General features: G+C 42.3%; 2 long non-coding RNA genes across 3 annotated transcripts in view; one reads left to right on the top strand and one right to left on the bottom strand.

Moving 5' to 3' along the window:
- LOC140216205 (uncharacterized) overlaps nt 1–693 on the bottom strand; it is a 54,869-nt gene extending 54,176 nt beyond the window's left edge. The window contains exon 1 of the long non-coding RNA XR_011892900.1: nt 423–693. This is a non-coding gene — a long non-coding RNA (uncharacterized lncRNA). The remainder of the gene's footprint in view (nt 1–422) is intronic.
- A 248-nt stretch (nt 694–941) lies between these two features.
- On the top strand, nt 942–8,796 carry LOC129380446 (uncharacterized). Of its 2 annotated transcripts, none has more exons than XR_008608473.2 (3): nt 942–1,095; nt 1,696–1,812; nt 8,262–8,796. It is a non-coding gene; the product is annotated as an uncharacterized lncRNA (long non-coding RNA). The 2 variants fall into 2 exon arrangements; XR_008608475.2 differs by lacking the exon at nt 8,262–8,796 and adding an exon at nt 4,283–4,446.
- Nucleotides 8,797–22,349: the final 13,553 nt, after the last annotated feature.

The raw sequence follows: 22,349 nt of genomic DNA, 5'->3' as shown, positions 1-22,349 counted from the left end.
AAAGCACAAGTTTTTATTTGTTGCATGTTATCTTTACAGAACGCTCACGCGCCACAATCTAAATCTCAGGAACCGTTACTTTTGCACTATCATCTCGCAGAACAGCTAGGCGTACAACTTTCTTTCACTATGACTAGTGCAGTCTGCAAGCTATCCATATTGTCGAATGCTACACGTATAACGACACCAAAGCACACAATCATATCCAAAGCTTCCAAAGCGCAATGAGCAGTGAAGCCAGCCTTCGGCTTATTTTATCGCGCATTCACCTATTAAGGAAACATGCCCGGTCTTCTGCATCCAAACGGAATTTATCGAAGTGTGGCTGCTAGGTGTTACGCGACAATGGGTTAAGCCTTTAAATTCCTGTAACTGGTTGCAAATTTTCGAGCCAGCTACCAATGTGTTCTGTCAGCACTAACCTGTAGAAATGCAAGCACGCAACAACCGATTACCGCATTTGGCGGATGAGCAGTATCGGATGTGTCGCGAGTTCCTTTCTCCACCTCCGAGCATCCGACTTCGTTCAGCGGACAAATCATCCGACCATTCGACCGTACGTCACAAAGCGGCGATCGGGAACAGTGTTGCTGGTGTCATGTGTCATTGCGTAAATGCAAGTTCGCATTCTCGACGGACAAAATTGCCCCATACGTTTTCGTAATTTTAACTTCAAAATACAGAAGTGTGATCACTGTAGTAGGCTGGCTGTCAATTTAGCGTCACAAAAGAACAGATAGCTTATCTGAACATACTTACGTCCTATCGGGGCTCTTACGAAAAACTGAACAAATTGCATTGCACTGTTTTCTCAGTTACGCATACATAAAAATGGCTAGTATTTATAACAAATGAAATGCGCGATTTTAAAGTTGCATTTCACAAAGAAAAAAACAATGACCAATCTAGTGCATGCCAACCGCCAGGGGTCCTGAAATCGCTACATCGGTTGTTTAGCTCAGAATGGCAATGGCCCGCTGTGCCTCGGTGCGAGAGCTTGCTAGCTAGGGTAGGGTACTTTAAGCGGTGCGATGTAGGCTAAACTAAACACGCACATCTGTCAGAACAGGAGCACGTATCAGTAAAGTAACTATGGTTAGTACATTTTGAATTTTCTGTTCATGGCAGCGTGCACTTGCATTTTGCGTACCGCGTGACAGTCGGGGAAGAATTTTTCCGGTATACGAGAAGCTGGAATTTAGGCTTACGAATGATGGTTCCTCTGAGGATTGCAGCTGGAGGAGAAATCGGTGATAAAAAACGATGGAAAAAAAGAAGTCTACCTCGTCATGCGTAGCAGCGTCGACAGTTCTATTAATATGCTGTCTTCGCCAGGCGAATGTGAGTGAGGTACTCTTTGTTGCTGTCAAACTTGCAGCCAGTGTCTTTTACTCGTTAGCAAGTTGCGCTAACTTGCGTGATCACCGGTTGCGGTGATTTCGTGTTTTCATGTCTCTAATCTTAGTGGATTTCGTCATCAGTTGAGAGAGTACCAGAATTGCGCGCTTGCGATTGTACTTAACTTACAACCAGAAGTAATGTGTTAAATGTCTTGTATCTTTTGGGTAAGTGAGATGTATCAGCTCAGTGGCGGCGACGAATTTAGGCGAGAGTGACGATGCTGCGCCTGTGAAAGCTGCTTTGTCCAGAGTGATATCGCTGATTGTTTGGGATGGCGCGGTACATGTGGTACAGGAGCCGTGCTGCCGCGCTCGTTTCTGATCTGGGAAGAACAGTGCAACCGTCCGGAGCCTTCCGGAGAGCAGTGCAGATACCAAGTACCTGTGATAAAATGGACCAAACAGACTGACGGTAAGAGCACGCAACATGACGGCCTCGTAGGCGTATTTTCTGGTGTACAAGAACTCGCCGCGTTTCGTCACGGCACGTGACGCGGCGTGTTATGAATGGTTCTCGCAACTTGCAGTCTTTAAAGTGACTGGACGTTTCTACGGTTCGAAAAATGGGAGCGCGACGAGTGAACCGCAGGCTATGAAACAAAATAATTGCAGTATTTAACATATTGTTCCTTCCAAATCTTGCATATGATGCCCTTCAGTCCATTGATGTAACTAAACATCAAATCTACTAAAAAGTGCATTGTTACGTAACACAACTATCCCCGTCGTGGACAGCAGACACATTAGTGTATAATCGCCTATTGAAAGATCGTAGCGGTGGTTTAAACTTGTAGACTAACTTGCTCGCCGGACCGAAACTTAATTAGGGTTGTCATGAACTTCCAGTTAAGGAATAACTTGCTTGATATTTTGTTTGTAAATTCATACTACTGGCATAAGTTGTCAAGAATATGCTTCACATTTGTTTTTATTTGGATTGATTATATACAGTTTTGGTTTTTCCTGTTGTTTTGCTAAAGTGTAAATATTGTGTGTGTGGTGACATTTGCCAGTACCAATGAGCTATGGGCTAGAGATCTAATTGCATCTTCGCATAGATTTCTGTGTGTACCAATCTTGGGAAGTAAACAGCTGAAAAATGTGTTGTCTATAACACTAAGCAAATCCTCTAAATAATTGACTTAGCTTTCTTGTTGCATTAGCTAATTATGTTTGTTGATTTAAAGTTGTTGCATCTTCAACTGCAACAACTGTGTAATGTTGCAGACGTTCTCGGAGCAACTCAAATTTTCTTTTCTCATTTCGTTTCTACACTTACCTATGTTATGGTGTTACGAGGTCTGGCTAAGTGTCATGCAACAGTGGCAAAAGCACAGTGTTTTACCTGCTATTGTAGATGACAATTTGGGTGTGGAAATATGTGCTATAAGTTAGTAGCTCTGAGATGATTAGGTGAACTGGACAAGGGGAGATAAAACAGGGTTTGCCATAATGCATAGTGTAAAAGAGCACAGAAAAACAAAGAGTGCTGGTGAGGAACATAACCCTATGACTTGTGCTGCCTGGCAGTGTTTTTCTGTCTTCTCTGTTAGATCTCTTTAAGTTGTGCATTTTTCATGAGAAACTGTACCCTCGTCCCCTGTGTAGACATCCGCTGGATTGTAAACATATGGAGTGTTGGAAAGGATTCTGGAATGCAAACAATAACAAAGCAAGCAGATACACAGACGCATAATATCCACTGCATTTACAGCTCATTTTTTTTTTTTTTTTTTTTGTAATTCCATGGTTTTTCCTTGGCTCTTTTCCATGTTTTTGTAATTTGTCATGTGAAAACACAGCTCTCCTATATATACTATGGCGACTTTCGTAGCCAAATAATGCTCACCTATGACTGATGACAAACTTGCCACATTAATGTGGTCCAAATGTCAGTGTGAGTGAAGTTCAATTCTGGAGACTTTTCAGACATGCATGAGTAGCAAGAACATTCAAAGCAAAGCATTGACATGTGCCTGTAAGGGAAGTGAAGAATTACCATTTCTTTGTAACAGTTATTGTACTCATGCCAAAAACATTGCGATTGTCATGGCCCTACCTAAAGAAGGCTGAGGCCAGTCCTGCCTCTTGAAATTATACAGGTGAAAGTGCTTTCTGACTGTGCAGAACTTACCTTTGTGCAGTGTTGTGAAAAAGAGAGCAAAAACAAAAGCAGTGACTCACTGATTTTTATTTGGTGCTTACAGACTAACTGTAAGCACAGATAGAAAAACTGCAAATTAGTTTTTCTTTATACACACACACACGCACGTGCGCACACACACACACACACATTAACCTTGGGACCAAGAAAACTTTGAGCTATCTTGTCACATGTTGAAAGCCATTTGTTATTATTCAGTACAGTTTTAAACTTATAAAGTCTAAAGTTGTAAAAATAATTTATGGACACCCATTATATTCTTACTATGCCTTGTGTGTGAGACTGTTATGTCAGCTATAGCATGTGATAAACTATTCAACTTAATCCTTTGTTTCCTTATACTTCATGATAAGCGAAAAATGCAGAAAGCTTCTCAAGAGTTTCATGAGGGGGGTTCTTTTTAATGTGTTAAGTAGTTTTGTTGTGACAACATTGTGCATTATGCAGAGAATTTGCCATGATCTTATTCTGTAAAAGTGCACTAGGCTTCTGATCCACTTAAAGGGTACTCTAGCAATTTGAAGGAGGGACGGGGGGAAAATAATTGCATTTCTAGGCCCAAAAACGTGTTTCAAGGTTATAGCAGTTTCAGGTTCTTTTACTATCTGAGAATGTTCAAAAAAATTTTGTCCTTATCAGCGTAGTAGAAATGCTCAAAATAGTATTTTTTCACAAGCCGGTGACTCCATGCAAACGAGAATGTCCCGATTACCTGCAGATATGTCATGCTCTTGGACTTGCCACGGTTCATTTGTACGCAGCTGCAGGGAGAAAAAGGAATACCATGCACTGACTGACGCTCACAGTGATAATAATCATGCACAATGTAAAAAGGAGGCAGCGATGGTACTTTTTCTTATTAAAGCAAAGCTTTCTTTGCCTCTTCATCTTTTACGCTATTGCTGTCTTGCATGCTGTGTTGGGGGGGTGGTTCAGAGCATGTATATACATGGCAGGAGCATGGCAGAGAAGTGATGCGAGAAAACGTGTGGACCTTTCCATTGCATGGCATGTGCACAATGCCCTCTGGAGCTCCCCACAAGCATTTTAAAAACTGCAGCACTTGCCTTTCTTCTGTACTAACGTGGGAGAGGGCAGGAGAGGGCAAAGATGACTTGAGGAGGCAAGGAAACGGTGGTTGCAGGCTAACTGAAGGCATGGTACAGTCCGCTTCTGCTATTTCTGAAAAATAAACACCATGCAAATTTGTCAGCCGAACAACTCATGCAGGGCATGCACATGCAGAGCCACATTAAAGCACCGCAGGGTCTAGGCGACGCTATGGAAGTGGTTGCATATAAAAATGAACGCTTCTGTTCCCGCCATGATAGCTTGACGGCTATAGCATTGCTCGAGCTGTGGGTTCAATCTCGACCATGGCAACCACATTTCGACGGGAGCGAAACACAAAAATGCTAGTGCCCTTATATTAAGGTGCACGTTAGAGAACACCAAGGTGTCAAAATTAGTTCGCAGTCAGCCACTATGGCATGCCTCTTAATCTGATCATGCGCTTGGCATGTACAGCCCCGTAATTCAATTAAAATTTAACACTTCTGCCACGATACAATGTGTCATGTGAGGCATTGATAATGCTCAACCCTCATGGAGATTATGAACAATTGTGCACGACAACAGCTCAAGCAAAGACGTCTCCCTGTGTGTTGTGTGTACTATGCAGACAAACAGCAGTGGTGCACGCAAGGTAATGTTGGTTCTACGAGGGTTGATCTAGAAATAAGGTTCCGATCAATTTTAGAAATAGACAACATTGTTTATTCTCATAGAAATTTACATAATCGGAAAGATGAAACTTTGCTCTATTTTTTACATAATCGGCATCTTTTTCTATGCATTACTGTATCCCATGTCGTAGAACTCCGCCGCCGACCTGTTGAAGCGTTTCACCTCCTCTTTGACTTCATCGTTGCTCCGGAAGCGTTGGCCACTCAAATGTTCCTTTAACTTGGGGAACAAGCGATAATCACTAGGCGCAAGGTCTGGACTGTACGGTGGGTGGGGCATGACAGTCCACCCAAGGTTTGTCAAAAGTTCCTGGGTTTGACTGGAGACGTGAGGTCGGGCGTTGTTGGGAAGCGGCGTTACACCGGCTACCAGTCGTCCTCGCCGGCGGTTCTGGATAGCTCGCCTGAGTTTTCTTAGTGTTGCCCAATAACTGTCTGCATTGATTGTTGTCCCACGTTCCATGAAATCGATCAGCAGTATCCCCTTACGATCCCAAAGAACACTGGCCATGACTTTGCCAGCAGAAGGAGTTAGTTTGAACTTCTTTGTGACTGGTGACTCTGAGTGATGCCACCACTATTTGGATTTTTGTTTCTTTTTGGGAGTGAAATGAAACACCCACGTTTCGTCTCCCTTAAAGGGACACTAAAGCGAAACAATAAATCAGTTTAGACTAATGAAGCATTGTTTCAGAACCCTGCAGGCAGTCATTTAAAAAAAATAGTTTGATTATTAGATGAGAAAATGAAGGTCCAAGTATCAGTATTTGAATTTCGCGCTGGAACTCCAGCGCCGGTACGTCAGCGTGACGTCAGGGATTCCAAAGTATGTTTTCGCATTAGGGCCGCGTTGGCCGAGTAATGGTTCCCGAAACTTGCCATGTTTAATATTTTGTTCCCTTAGAACACAATGTAGTCAATCTGTACCGCTATAAATAATTTGTAGGCCCCAGAAGATGCCATAAAAATCCATGACGTCACAGCCACCAGGTGCGGGAACTTAAGTAGGCGTCGCCACTTGTATGTCGTTCTTGCGCTTTTTCTGGCTTGCCAAACGTCTTATCGTTGTAAGAGTGGTGTTTTTGATGTTGTAGAAAGCTAATTTACTGATGCAGCAGAAATCATTCGTCACTTTAGTGTCCCTTTAATAATGGAGTCCAGCACTCTTTCCTTATCTTGTTGACACTTTTGAAGAAACTGGCGAGCACAGTCAAGGCATTTCTTTTTGTAGTCTGATGTCAATAGCCGCGGTACCCATCGAGCACAACACTTGCGATACCCCAATTTTTCAGTCGGAGCTCTTTCCACTGTACAGTAAGAACTCCCAGGAATCTGAGCAACAAGTTCATGGAAGGCGATCCTCCTCTTCTGAAGCACTTCGCGTTGGACCATCTTGATAACCACCTCCGAAACTGATGGTCTTCCACTCCATTCTTCAACGTGGACTTACGTCTGGCCGGCACTAAACTCCCTGCACCACTTTTGGACGTGTTGAATGGTCGTACACTTGTCGCCATACACCTCTGTCGACTGACGATGAATATCCACGGGTGGAGTCCCTTTGGCGTGCAAAAAGCTAATTACGGAACGAATCTCGCATTTGGCGGGATCAAGAATGGGAACCTCAATATCGCATGGCTGCTGGGCTAAGAATGAGTGGCGCAGCGAAGCGCGGCAGGAAGGAATCGAGAGTGGGGAAACAGCCGCGCGCAGCAGTGTTGCTGGATTTCACCTCGCACCTTCCTGTGTGGCTGGAGCTCTTTGGGAACCTTACTTCTGGATCAACCCTCGTAGAATGGTAAAAAATAGCAAAAAATTTTATTTTGAGAAAAACGCATTTTAGGAATGTTTGTGCCATCAAGCGCCTCTCCTAAAATTATTAGCGCTGATTTCGATCTGTAAATAGGAAAGAATCGGCTTTCAAAACTCCGCGGGAACCACGAAACACCCTGCGCCAGGCAGCGCGTGCAGTGACCGCAGCCGCCAGCTGCCATCTTGTCCATGTTTTGATGCTGTTTTCTTTGTGCGCATTTTGCACTGGCTCAAACTGGCGCTGCTCAAACGAAACTGCTCTCGCCACTTTTCCGAAGAGTGACTTCAAGCCTCTGATTGGGCGGACCACACGCATACAAGGCGAGCCCCCGTCTTGTGCCTCCGATTGGCTGGCGTGACCAAAGCGTCCATTTTGTTTATTTTTGTTTTGCATGCACTGCCGTCTTTGCCGTTGCCCTAGAGTTTCATAAAATAATTACTAGACTGAACTCTGGCACTAGTGTCTGCTGGAGCTGCAATGGGGGCGGTTCAGCTATCGTGGGAATTGGGAAAAGTACATGGATTTGCCTATACTCCATCCTTCTGGCTTCAGACGGCTTCGTGGCTTCGTAAACTCGTAATTTTCAACAATTTACTGTGTGATAAATATTTAAGTAAACATTATGAAAATTGTCTGATAGCATGATTCGAACACGAGACCTTCTGGACAGAAGCCCAATATTGAAACCATTACACCACAGATGCATGCATTGGCAAGCGACATAAAATGCCCTTATGAATTTATCGCGGGCAATTAGGTGCCTTGAGACACTTGGTGCGTTCCCATTTGGCCACCTCAACAACCTGAATTGTTGCAATTAGTAGTGATTGTGCATGTTCGCAGCGTTCTTCTGCGCATCGAAAAGTATAGATTGCTCTGAAATTTACGACAATAAAGGCATATGAAGCATAATGAACAAAGCCGCAAGGTCGTCTGAATCCACAAGGAAGAAGCTCAGACGAACTCGTGTACTTCCCATCATTCCCATGGTGGCTGAACGATTGCAGTGCCAGAGTTCCCTCTAGTAATTATTGCAGGAAACTCTATGGCCGTTGCTGCCGGTTTGCGCGGGTCGTCTGCTTTCGCGTGTGTTCACCCCGGCTGACGCACTGTCTTTTCGTCTTGTGGTGTGTCAGCAGATGCTGGCCTAAAGAGGACATGTCAAGCGTAAGTAAAAAAAAAAAGCATCAATGGAATGAGAGGCTGAAGATGGCGGATGATGGCGTGCTACCCAAACGGCCAGCACGAACAGAACCACCCATTGCGTCTGAAGCGGCACACTACAGACGCCGTTATTCTACTGGGCCTAGCTGCAGATTGATGTCATCTGATTGGCAGCCAGCGCATACAATAGCATCCAAAACTGCATTGATACGGCATACTATTCAGTATTTAATGGGCGAGTTGGCTGAGTGCGCGTAAAGTGCAGCGATCTTGAAGGAGTGTCTGACATAGTGCGCAACGGAATGGAAAATCAAGCTGCTGGTCGCAAAAGCCTCGGAAGTCACCCAAAGAGCATCTAGACAGTAGTGCTAAGCTCAGACTTTCAAAACAACACAAGCAAGCAAAGGACGCTGCATAAAACCCTGGCATGCTGTACAGCGAAGCGGTGTTGCATGACAGTAATCAATTTAGGTCATTCAATAAATATTTCATGAGTGTTTTTCACTTCAACTTTGTGTAAGTTAATTTGTCTATTGAAAGGCTACTTTATTATAAAATTTTTGTGTTCATTTAGCTTGGAGGTCACTGGAATGGGCACATGAAATAGTAAATGTGGTTTCTCATGCTGGTTTAGGGGCAGTACATGACTTTATAACAAGCTTTTCCCAGTATTCTGCGAGGGTACAGTCATTAGTATGTCCATTCTCGTGAAGGATAGAGCTATAAAATGTCATTAATATTGCTGTAGCTGCATTCTAGAAATTCCGGCGTCTTGCATGCCGGAAGCAGGATGAGGAGCAGAAGTACGGCAAGGGCACGTAGGAAGCAGAGTAATGGTTTACCTCGTCGCCAGTTTGTTGTCGCTTCGACGGGGCGGCCGGACGAAAGGGTTACGGCATGAGGCCTAAACGGCTGGGGCGCGCAGCGCCGCAAGAAAAGAGCCGGACTGCTCCAGTCGGGACCAGACGAAGAATGCACTTTTGTTTCTCCGAGGGGAAGCAGGAAGGCAACTTACAGCGTTTGGCGCTGAGTGCCGCCCTGATGTAAAGACCCAAAACCGAAACCAGAAGTTAGCACAGGATACCACATCTACCAACCGGCAAAACTGGGAATTTGTGCCTGTATCAGGGAAAATTAGCTGTAATTTTATTGAAAGGGTCAAAAGTCGCGGTAATGCTGGCTCCAGTAACAGACAGGAATCATAATGAATTGTCTTTGATGTCCTGTCATCGGCTGGAGGAGTTGCCAGTGTACAGTGAACGACCGACTTTCCGGATTCCCGATAATTTGGACGGCTTCGCGGCACCACCACCGTACCCCATAGAGTCAATGTATCAGAACGTCTGAAATTTCGGACGCAAGAACACTTCGCCTTCCGATTTTCCGGATGTTTTACCGTGATCGCAGGTCTGAAACGGAATTATTCAAAGCCAGCACTGCTGCCATTTTGATTACCTCGCCGCCTCAAACTGGCGCTCTCGCACGCAGATCCGCTGGCAGCCGTAGCCACCACTGCGGCAACGCTGGGCTTAGCTGCTTCAACGTTCGCTATAAAGCTTCTTGCCGTTGGGTGCGGTGTTCTTTATTGAAAGAACTCGCTGCTGTCAGCAGTGGCACGGACACGGCCTCGCGATTGGCTTAGAAGCTTGGAAAGCACGATGCGTTGCATAATGCCAGTTCCCGAAAGTCAGCTTCGCCTCCGTACAGAAATGTTACTTCGTGAAGCATACGCAAAATTATTGCAGTGAAGCATAACAAGCGTGGGGAGGGGCTATTGCCACGGGACACAGTATGTATTGCTGAATTATACACGCGTGCACCCGTTATTTCCGGTCACAGTATGAGCACGGATATGCCTAATACCTGTACCGACAGGCCTTCAGAGCGTTTTCAAATGTGCTTGTGGCGATTTGAGCCCTTAATTACAGTAAATTACATGCATTTATTTTTTCCCAACTGGCTGATTTTTCGGATGTTCTCGTGGCCCCTAAGGTGTTTGAAAACTCAGACATGGACTGTGCTACTGACCAAGAAGGTGCTTCAAATGGTCCGTGGGGCAAACAAGTGGCGAAAGGAGTACAACAACAGAAAGGACCTGCGCATTAAGGAAAGAATGGGAAAAGAAGCGTGCTGCCGCCGTTTTGAAGGAGCTTGAGCCCAAAAAACAGTGTTGGCTGATGCCGAGATGCAGGTGTCCCTCATCCAAACCAAAACAAATTCTTTAAAACAATGAAACTAAACACTGACGTGTCGTGCGTGGGCTGAGAGTATGTCAGGATAGTTGAGGTTGACTTACGAGCTGTTGAGAGAGAACCTGAATTGTGACAAAGTTCGGGCCTCATACCACTGAGATTGCTATCAGTTGATAGAAATAGCTCATATTTAAAAATATTTGCTTTTTATGCATCTCCTTTTTTATTCATATTTGTGAATGTCCGACTCGATTTGCAATTTTTTTTCGAATACATTTTGTTTGCTATGCATTTTACTAACCCCTCCGTTCTATCCTCCTTTTGAATAACATAAACACTACTGCTTATTATTCAAATTGAATTAAGTCGTTATTTTCATTTTTTTCATATACTTACTAGAGAGTGAGTGACAGCATCGGGCGATATGGTTTCAGCTCGTCTTGACATAAAAGATAGTTCTGCATCACTCAAGGAATTTTGCAGAGGCACTCGGGGAAAACCTGGAAAGCTCAGGGAATTTGGAAATATCAACTTGGTAGACACCCTGAAAAGTTACAGCTGTCTAAACTTCAAGTGCCTTTTCCTCAGTTTGATGTTTTTACACACCCCACTCAGTCTTGCAGGGCCTTTTTATATGCTGTTGTTGAGTGGCAATAACAAATTTGGTATCAGTGTATTCATATTGAAATGATCTAAGGGGTGGTGCTATTTCTGTCACTCTAGCATCATTTTGCAGATTACAATAAAAAATGAATGAAAATAAGAAAAAACAGTAAACGTTGGCCTGCTTTCTAACCTTTATAATACTTTCTGAACCAGAGTAGCTATCAAAAAAACTAATTACAGATTTGAAATTGACATGAAAAAAACTGATCGAAGCAGTGAAGTTTAGTTCTGGTTGAGGCAAAAATAAAGAAGAACATCTCATCTCCCATCTCGATGACCAACTCTGGGCGACCCAGCAGGCCTACGAAGCGGCGAAGAGGCAAGACCTCGACGTCCCATCGTGGGAGGCCTAGGCCCAGCCGACTGAACTGCTGGTGCTCATTAAAGTTCACTCTCTCTCTCTTGGAACCCACGTCCCCCCTTAACATCAACTTGCCACTCTCGTATTGGACTAAACGCTGAATAAATTACGCATTTGCCGTCAACATCACTACTAATTATTGTCAATCAAAGCAAACAGCATAGAAAGCTTCGCTTACAGTGATTCGCATAGCGCATATTTTTTTTTATATATATATATAGCTGCCACAATATTTTTTCACCACTTCGCCCAGGGCCCATCTCGCGCCATTTCTCTTGGCGCTCATTCTTCTCTCACCGAAGCTCCACTTTTGAAGACCTTCTTTAGCTTTCCTATGCACTGGTTATGTGATCGCTCCGCAATTCTTTAGGTCTGCGGTTTTTTGTTCGGAAGATGACCTCGAAGTACTGGACCCAGAGCTGCCCTTCGGCACTGGAGCACCTGGAGCGAGCACCAGGCACTGCTTGTCACAGGCAAAAGCCATGGCGCTTGACAGTTCAGAAGTGGCTCGGGGGAAAAAAAAAAAAGCTTCCAGCTATTCCAACAGAGCAAAGCCGAATTGAAGAAGGCCCAACATATGCTGCAGGAGAGTTTTAGTTGTGATAGATTCAATTCGAATAAGATGGCATACTTCAGAACTTTTGAAACCATTTCTCTGTATTTTTTCACAAAAATTCGGGATTGCGAAAACAATAGTATTTTATAAGAAAAGAAAGATTTATAAGAAACATTTGTTGGTAGGGTGTGTACTGGGGTAGAATTTGATTAAGAATCCAATATTGCACTCAATTCCACAATTTTGTTATATGAAAATTGAAATTTTGGCCTCAAGGTGAAAGTTCAACTCCTGGTGAAGCCAATTATGCAATATTTTTTCAATCAATACTGCAGAAATTGAATAAAACTGCTGCACAGTGGCATAGTTTGGGCCCTTCTAATATATTATGCGCAAGAATTCCAAAAGCTTTTGTCATTTTGGAACGATAGTTCTTGCCACTAGCCAGCCATAGCCACTTCAACATTTGAAAATTAGTAACATTTACGAAAATTTTTCTAGACTAGTAAAATTTGGTAACTGACCTTATAATATTGTCCTGAACACATCTGCCAATTTTTATCAGAATCAAGTTAGTGGTCCCCCCGCCCCTTAAACCAGTGCATAAAAAGAAATTAATGAGCGTGTGCAGGTCAAAAAAGTGAAGCATGAGATGTTCTTTCAATTAAATTCTGTGCAGTTTCGATAAAAGCTTTTCCTCGATGCTTTGGCATTTTGTGCTCCTTGCAAATGTCTTCTGTCTTATATTTGCGCTCTTTCGGCATGCTAAGCTTCATGTATGTTGTGTGTGGCAGTTTTACTGGCATCATCCGTGGGCATACACAGTGAATCAGCATATATCATCTCAAACTTTCGGTAAGTTCTGTATCCAAGAAAGAAAATGTGTTGCAAAAGCATTTGTGGTTCTCTGGCCTGCTAAATTAAGCTTGTTAGACGTATGAGAACTTAACATATCCTTGAAAATCTCGGAATGCTTATAGTAGGGTCAGGTGATTCCTTTACTGTCTGCAAAAGCTGAGCTGTACTTGCACTCACAGTTTATACCAATATTGCCAAAGGTGAGTCAAGTGTATCATTTAGTCACCCATAGAATTATGTTGTGGCTTAGATGCCTTTAGTTGTATAAAAGCAAGTGTGTCAAGGCAAGTTCTTTCTTTTTTTTTTCATGACTTCTTTTTTTAATATTTCGGGTGAACATGAATGGTAAACACAGGTTGGTGAAATTGGTTTCACTATTTGCAGAGACTCCCACGATCTTGTGGTCTTGCCGTGCCCCATGAAATGTATTGATATTATTTGCGAAGTGTTTTGATTGTGAAGGCTTCTTTTGTAAGGGGACGTGGAATTAAGTACCGGCTTTAATACGCAGGAAATGCTGCAACAGTTACTAGATTGCCAGAGCAAATTATTTACTGAAGTTGAAGCTCTGCAAACCCAGTAGACTGTTTTGCAAAATGTATTTACTGAATTCAACTGACATTTCACTGGTCTGGGAACAGAGCTGCTCGTGTTGACAACCTCGAAATATCTGTTGGTTTCCTTTGCAAGAAGGTTGCTGAGCTCGAAGATGGAAGCAGACATCTTAAGTTGATTGTGTTTGGCGTACCTGAACATTCTGAGACAGAACAGGATTTCGAGCAGACAGTTATGACTGAGCTCTCGTGCGAAAACCTAAACACTTCTTGCGGTTCAGTGGGAAGGTTTCAGCACATTGGAAAACCTGGTAAAATGAGACCTGTATTGTATATTTTCAGGATTATAATGAAAAAGAACAAATACTCAAAAATGCACATGAACTCAAAGAAATTAAGTTATCTATCCAGAATGACTACTCGCCTAATACACTGAAGAGAAAGGAACTTCTCTGGAATAGTGCTAAAAACGAGAAACAGCAAGGCAGGAAGGCAACGTATACATGACGAAGTGCGAATTGACGGTGAACTGGATTACTGGGATGAAAATAAGTATTGTTGACTAAAATTGCAGAGTCTCCTCATATGTTCATGTTAAATGTGACACGCGCAATCAATTATTTTGGATTTGCGTCTTTTAAACATAAATGCTTGGAGCATTGTTAACAAAACTGTGCAACTTGAATCTATCCAAGTCATGCTCCGCACGTTGTTGTAATAGCAGAGACATGGCTACACAATGATATTGACAATAAAAACTTCTCTCCATCCTCGTATAAAGTATTTTGGAGGGACAAAGTGTCGCGGGGAGGTGGTGTTCCAGCGCTAGTAAAACAAAACATACCTGCTTTTCTAACACACCAAATTTATAATCACAATAGTATCGCACTGAAGATGTCTTGTTAGCAGCATTTTTTTTTCTCTCCCTCTTTGCGGTGTGTTGCACGTGTTAGATTCACCTCCTGAATTTTCGTGTTGTCTGTGTGATCATCTGGCATGCTTTGATGTTATTATAGCTGGTGACTTTAACCTTGCAAATGGTAATTTGGGTTGTCCCCTCTTGAATGTAGATAAAAGTGCTCATGTTACTTGCATGACAGATATTATGTTGAATGCTAACGTTCATTAAATTGTAAACCAAACAACTTGCATTTAAGATAATACTGCTTCGATGCCGGATCTTATTTTCATTAGCCGTTCAATTGAAAATTACTGCAAAATCATTGAAAAGGGTCTTTCTGACCATAAAATGGTGTCTTACATGTTCCATTGAGGTGCAAAAAACATCTGTTGCTCCAGTTTTAATCAAAGACTTCTCACGTGCTAGGGATGAAAGCGTTGCAGATTACTTGCATTTTAGCCTTGGCAACTTTCAAGGGAATCATGCCAATTTTCTGTGGATCACATTTAAGGACTTAGGCACATAATGTCTGGCTAACTTCATACCAAATAAACACTTAAAAATAACTCATGGATAACTAGAGACATTTTGTACCCAAAGCGAAAACTGAAGAAATTTAAATGAACAAACACCAATAAAAACACAATCAAAGCAATGCAGACAATCTTGACCGAAGCAGTTTCTAACACCAAACACCACTACTTCAATTGCACATTACCTAACCTTAATCAAGATTCACGTGAGAAATTTTGCCGGCACCTTTCAAAGAAAAAGAAAGCAGTTGATTGGATTGAGTATGGTGGTGTAACTATTGATGATAAACATTGTATTGCTGAATATTTCAGTGAAATGCTTTCACAGTGTTATTTTTTTTTCAAAATGGACTGAACTAATATGTCAACCATAGCAGCTACCATGAAGTTAGTACCCTTATATCGGAACCCGGCATTGTTTCTGTGCTACTCAATCTAAGAGTAAAAGCGTCACCTTGACCTGGTGATATACCAATCCTCTTTCTTTGCTGTTATGCTGAAATACTGGCTAAGTTCCTTCTAATTTTCCGTGCATCCTTATCATTTCATAGCATTCCCACCGATTGGAAACTGCTCGAATCGTTCCTGTCCTCGAGAAAGTAGACTCCACATTAATGGAAAATTATCAACTTTTCTTTCTGAAAACATCATGCTGTAAACTTCTGGAACATGTCATCAGAAATTGCATAACGCAAGTTTTTAAATAACAATATATTGCCCCTTTTCCGCTTGGATTTGAAAAGGGGGCTTTCTACAGTCACCCAGCTGGCGCCAGTTGTTCAGAGCTTGGCATCGGTTCTGGATAGATCAAGTCAGGTTAATGCAATATTTTTGAACAAGTGCATAAAAAATGCAACAAGATATTTAAGGTGCTAGTCAATAAAAAAATATGGAAATTATTATTCTTTTCTATAAGTGTCTGGAAATAACGCGGCATGTCTTCTGTTGGTAACAAATTTATAATCAAAGTTTAAATAAAGGCATAAGTTTGGCTTTCATAAAATTTGCTATGATGCCATGTATCTGGTAAGGCATTCAGTCCTCCTGCGCCATCCAGCACGACTACTACTAATATATCTGGCTAGATGCCTGAAAGCTTGCCTCGTAATATTTATTCCGCCCCTCATCACAACTTGCATAACAGGACTTGTGCATTAACTCCCGCAATTCATACATGCACATGATGTAATGTGGTTCTCAAATCTCTTTTGCTACACTGAGACTTCCGATGACGCCACTGCAGCTTTTTTAAGAAGTAAAAAGCTTGCCTTAATTATGCATTGTCTACAGCCTCTTGTGGCCAACATTTTGATAAGTGTGTCCATGCAGGGTGCTGTGTCACTTCACTTATCCCCATGATGGTGAAAAATACTGAAAAAATAAATCCATGAATGTAATTACAATAACGTGGAATAGTGGTGTAAACTGATTAAAATAAAGTGTGTTCACTGTATGAGACAGCAGGTTATTTCTGATAAAAATTTCTTCTGCTTTCAGTGCAGCACTGTTCATGGGGAAAATCCCATCACAAGTTGTAGACCGTGTTTGAACGTTTGTGTGACACTGCCCTTTCCTCCTGATGTTTTGTATGAGAAAAAAAAAGTACCTTTCAGCTGAGGTTGTGAAAAAAACTCTCCCTAATTGGTCGTGGTCCCATGTCTCACTTGCATATTACATTTGCAGTAAATAATGCTTTGTTGAGTATATTTGTGCGGAATAGGTGCATGTTAGCAGCACTCGACTGATGAATTTGCCAAAAATAGGTGTCAGTGTCGTGTTGACATTAGTGCCATGCTTGCTTAGCATGAGTGCAGTCACACAAGCATTTGGCAGCTGTTGGAAAGACTTGGTAGCAATAATCAATTGATATCTGCTTACGTGCTATGTCAACACATCAGTGTAGCTAGATGGTCTGTGCATTGCACACGATGTACTGATTTGCTGCAGTTCTAGACATCACACACTGCATGTCAATGTGGCAGTTGCTGCCTGTGAGAGGAGCTTCAAGCTAATAATTTGAGTTGCTGATTTAGGATAATTTATGCATGCTGGACTCTGAACTTTTGAATCATCGCTGTGTAAAGCCCCAGTATGTCTACTGTCTATGTCATGGCCCCATTGAATATAGCATGTCATGCCATGGCTGCAATACGTGCAGGGAGGAAAGTGTTAAGACTGCAGAAATTTCCAAGAGATAAGGAGGTGTAATTGTGAAAACTAGTAACTCACATGTGCTTGGCAGGAAGTTAAAATAAGTAGTTCCATGTTCTTGAGTATATGAAAAAAAAAAAAGTTCCACTAAAAGCTTACCAAATTTCTATAGCATTGTAATTCAAGTTGCACACATACTTTGCTAAGTGATCATTGTCAAACTGCCTAAGCATGAGAAGTCTCAGCATTTTTGTTTGGTCAACCATTATGGTGTTACTGGAGTTCGAAAGGTATATACAGGGTGAACTTGGTGCATAACAGATGAAAAGCAACAGTGCTGAGTTGGGACGGCAACAAAAATGGCAGGACAGCGAGCTGTCCTGTTTACCACTTGTTTTCCAGCTGCATTGCCGGAGTCCTGCATAAGTGTAAAGCCGTAACACGACATTAAATGTAGAGTGCGTGTATTAAATGTCACTTTTAGTGCTAATAGAAGAACAATATTCCAGAAACTATATAAAAATATAAGTGGTGACATCATGCTCAATTTCCCAATGAGGTTCATTTGATAATCTTTGAGCTAGTTGCCACTGCTGAGTATTTTTAACGCTCATTATTAGTGCTCATGTTCTAACATTTTTATTTCAAGGCATGATGGTTGCAACGTTCACTGCAATACATGAAATTATAGCCAGATCACTGCTTCTTTTAATGAATGTATAGCAGTCATAATTGCTCACATAATATTTGAGAATTCTTATGTGAAACATGAATGAAGTAGAAGTACTGAGAGTAAATAAAATCTGAAATATACAAATGCACCTGGTTCCTAGCTCCCAACTTTTATAAGTCAGATCCTGCAAAACAAATTATGAAGATTTATTGGCAGCAGTACTAGCCTTGATGCCCATGCTACTGTACAGAAAAGCAGCAGCTTTGCAAATGTGAAAAAGGGTAAGTTATTATTTTACAGGGAGCATTTGTCTTTACTCATTGCAGCAGTCACCCAGTTTGCTGTTTACTGAATTCTTTAGGCTCGTGAAGCAATGGTTGTCATGTCAGGGAGCATGCAGAAACTTCCTCTTGATTGTTGTGTTCAATCAGCTTTTCTGTGCATGCGAGGTGGTCTAGTGTGCATTTAACTGGCACTGGAGCCTCCAGGTGCTTTGTTCGGTTCCTGTACAGTAACGTGGAGTGTTGCACAATATTGTACAGTAATGAGTAAGGGCACTTGCACAGGTGGTGTTCAAAATGTGAGAAATTAGACAGCTGGTCAAGCTTAGGGCGAAAGTCGATCTGAAATCGACTGCATGCCCTTCATCATCATCATCATCATCATCAGCCTATTCATGTCCACTGCAGGACGAAGGCCTCTCCCTGCGATCTCCACTTACCCCTGTCCTGTGCCAACCGATTCCAACTAGCACCCACAGATTTACTAATTTCGTCACACCATCTAGTCTTCTGCCATCCTCTACTGCGCTTCCCTTCTCTTGGTACCCATTCTGTCACCCTAATGGTCCAACGGTTATCTAGTCTGCGCATTACATGACCTGCCCAGTGCCATTTTTTTCTCTTAATGTCTATTAGAATATCGTCTATACCTGTTTGCTCTCTGATCCAAACCGCTCTCTTTGTCTCTTAAAGTTATGCCTAGCATTCTTCGTTCCATCGCTCTTTGAGTGGTCCTTAACTTGTTCTCAAGCTTCTTTGTCAGCCTCCAAGTCTCTCTGCCATATGTCAGCACCGGTAAAATGCACTGATTGTATACTTTCCTTTTCAATGATAACGGTAAGCTCCCAGTTAGGAGCTCACGATGTCTGCCATATGCGATCAAACCCATTTTTATTCTTCTGTGCATTTCCTTCGCATGGTTAGGGTTCCCTGTGATTAGTTGACCTAGGTAAACGTAATCCTTCACAAACAATAGAGGCTGACTTGCGATCTTGAATTCTTGTTCCCTTGCCCGGCTGTTGATCATTATCTTTGTCTTCTGCATATTAATCTTCAGCCCCACTCTTACACTCTCCCTGGTTAGGTCCTCAATCATTTGTTGTAACTCATCTGCATTGTTGCTGAATAGAAAAATGTCATCGGCAAACTGAAGATTGTTGAGGTATTCGCCGTTGATCTTTACTCCTAAGCCTTCCCAGTTTAATAGCTTGAATACTTCTTCTAAGCACGCAGTGAATAGCATTGAAAAGATTGTGTCACCTTGTCTGACCCCTTTATAGGTATCTTCCTACTTGTGTAGAATTAAGGTGGCTGTGGAATCTCTGTAGATATTTTCCAGGGTATTTACGTAAGCGGTCTGCACTCCTTGATTGTACAATGCCTCTATGACTGCTGGTATCTCTACTGAATCAAATGCTTCAAATGCTGAATCAAATACTCTGCGGATTTCTCGATAACCTGGTTAATGACATGGATGTGATCCATTGTAGAGTAACCTTTCCTGAAGCCAGCCTGCTCCCTTGGTTGACTAAAGTCCAGTGTTGTCGTTACTCTATTGGAGATTATTTTGGTAAATATTTTATATAATACTGGGAGTAAGCTAATGGGCCTATAATTTTTTAGTTCTTTAACGTCGCCCTTTTGTGGATTAGTATAATGTTGGCATTCTTCCAGTTTTCTGGGACCCTTGCAGTCGATAGACACTTCGTATAGAGAGCTGCCAGTTTTCCTAGCATTATGTCTCCTCCATCTTTGATTAAATCGACTGTTATTCCATCCTCTCCTGCCGCATTTCCCCGTTTCATGCATTGCAAGGCCTTTCTGACCTCATCTCTAGATATAGGAGGAGTTTCTGTGTACTGTTTATTATTGTTTCGAATAGAGTGCTCCTGAGTCCTCTGAGTACTGTAAAGGTCAGTATAGAATTCTTCCGCTGCGTTTATTATACCTTCGAGATTGCTGATGGTGTTACCCTGCTTATCTTTCAGTGCATACGTCTTGGTTTGGCCTATGCCAAGTTTTCTTCTCACTGATTTCAGACTGCGTCCATTTTTTACTTCAGTCTTTCTCACATTATAATTTCTAGTATCGCTTATTTTCGCTTTGTTAAGCAGTTTTGATTGACAGTTCCGCGAATTATATCTTATCTCTTGAGTTGGACACTTTCATTTTTTTTTTCGTTCCTTTATTAGGTCCTTTGTTACTTGGGAGAGCTTGCCTGCTGGTTGCCTTGGTGCCTTGCCTCCCACTTCAGTTGCTGCCTCTGAAGCCAGCCTCGTTATGGTTTCATTCATTACCTCTATGTCATCATCATCATCATCATCTCTCTGTTCTAAGGCTGCATGTTTGTTTGCAAGTAGCAGCCTAAATTTGTCTGCTTTTACCTTTACTGCCTCTAAGTTGACCTGTTTCTTCTTCACCAATTTTACTCTTTCTCTGTTCAAATTGAGGTGAATCCTGGCCCTCACTAAACTATGATGCATGCCCTTGTGCGAGTGAAAACCCCACACAATGGGAAGGATTCCTCGTAATAATTTGCATGTACACTGTCGTCGTGCTGATAGGTAAAAGCAGCCCACGGTGATGAAAATAAGTTGCACTTGATATTAGTTGAAAACAATTATTTAAATAATATGCACTTATGGAGCATCTACCGTTGTTTGAGACATCGCTGATATAGCTCATATGTCAGATCGAAAAATCAACAACCTGAGAGCAGCTTCTGTGTCTTCACTGCTGTTGTTGTTTAAAAATTATGTTGCCGATTCAACCAAACCGCAACTTTTGTGTCTCTTTATTGAAGAAGTGCTAGGAGCACTGGAGGATAGTTTTGACAATAGCTCCAGACGAAGTTTTATTTCTCCAGGCTCCCCAATCTGCCAAGAATTGTGAAATCTGACAAATAGTTAAAGTTCAGTCGTAATTTTAGATGGTGCATGTTGTTGCTTGTAGAAAAAGTCTAATGGAAATTAACAATGCATAGAAAAACTGTCAATCAGATTGAACAATTTCTATAAGCGCGGTAACGAAATAGTTAAAAAATTGGCCGAACCCACCTCACGATGACTGTCTACGGTAATGCGTTAGGAATTGAATTGCTATAGCGACACAACATGTTGCCACTATCGAAATGAGTTATGTATGAAGTGTGTACTGCAGTGGAATTCCTCTTTTGTGCTTTCATGAGAACATTCGGCATCATCTAGCACTGCCACCGTGGTGCCTGCGCATGGCCTCTGAAATGCATGGTGGTCCGGTGCATGGCAAACGCTGAGAAACGCGTTATGTGGCAACTGGTCTCCTCTCTCGCGCTTCTTTCCGGACACGCTGCGCCATCTAGTGGCACTGCCAAAAAGTTTGCGCATTTCCTCCCAGACAAAAAGTGTGACGGGCCGGTGCCTGCTACGCTGAGAATTGTTCCCTTGCTTACCACACATTCAGTGGCACATACTTAGTAACCCAACTTGGCAAGAGGTTCGTTGAGGAGCGGCACATAACCCAGCGCATTCATGGCGCAGCCTGCTACTGCGTTGGGTTGCTGTCCTTAAGGAACCCTTGTGATGTGGGCTGGCTAGATTCCGCTCAGCATCAAAAAAAATTTAAGGGATCTTTTTCGTCATTGTCGAGTGGCACATTCCCAGTTACCCAAGTTGGCGTAAAGACTGTCATTGAAAATCAGCACACGCCTACTGGCACATACTCAGTGACCCATGTTTACATCAAAGAGGTTCATTGAAGGCCAGCACAGACCGAGTGGCACATATTCAGTGCTCTAAGTCAGCATTAAAGAGTTTCTTTGAACAGCGGTGCCTACCTAGTCCTGCATTTACAGTGACCCATGTTGGTGTGAAAGAGGTTCGTTGAAGAGCAGCATGTATGTACACATTGCCACATACTCAGTGACCCAAGTTGGTCCTCTGGTTAGTTTTGAGCCCTGTTCCCTCAGCACAGCAGCCCGATGCTCTAACCATTCAACCACTGACTACCTAGTGATCCAGGAAAACAGTTAGATACAAACATAGATCGATAGCCCCTGATAAGTGTGTGAAGTACCTTAAGGATTCTAACACATTAAAAGGTTTACATTTTACTTGAAAAATAGAATGACTGCCTACTCTTGGACATTGCAACTTGCAGGACACAAATCTGTGAACAGATGACCGATTCTGTGATGTCACACAATGGTGTGATTCATGTCTCATAATTTGGTTTCAAGGGAAATTGATGTTTACCCTTGACTTAATATTTTTAATGAGCCCTCTCCCACTGAAATAATGTTAAGTGGGTTCCACCTGCCACTCCAGCTTGAGTATTTTTAGGTAAAATATACTACTGGC

This window comes from Dermacentor andersoni, chromosome 1 (assembly GCF_023375885.2).
Source record: "Dermacentor andersoni chromosome 1, qqDerAnde1_hic_scaffold, whole genome shotgun sequence".
Taxonomy (NCBI): Eukaryota; Metazoa; Arthropoda; class Arachnida; order Ixodida; family Ixodidae; genus Dermacentor; species Dermacentor andersoni.
The sequence above is the reverse complement of the archived record's forward strand: the minus strand, read 5'-3'. Positions and strand labels throughout refer to the sequence as shown.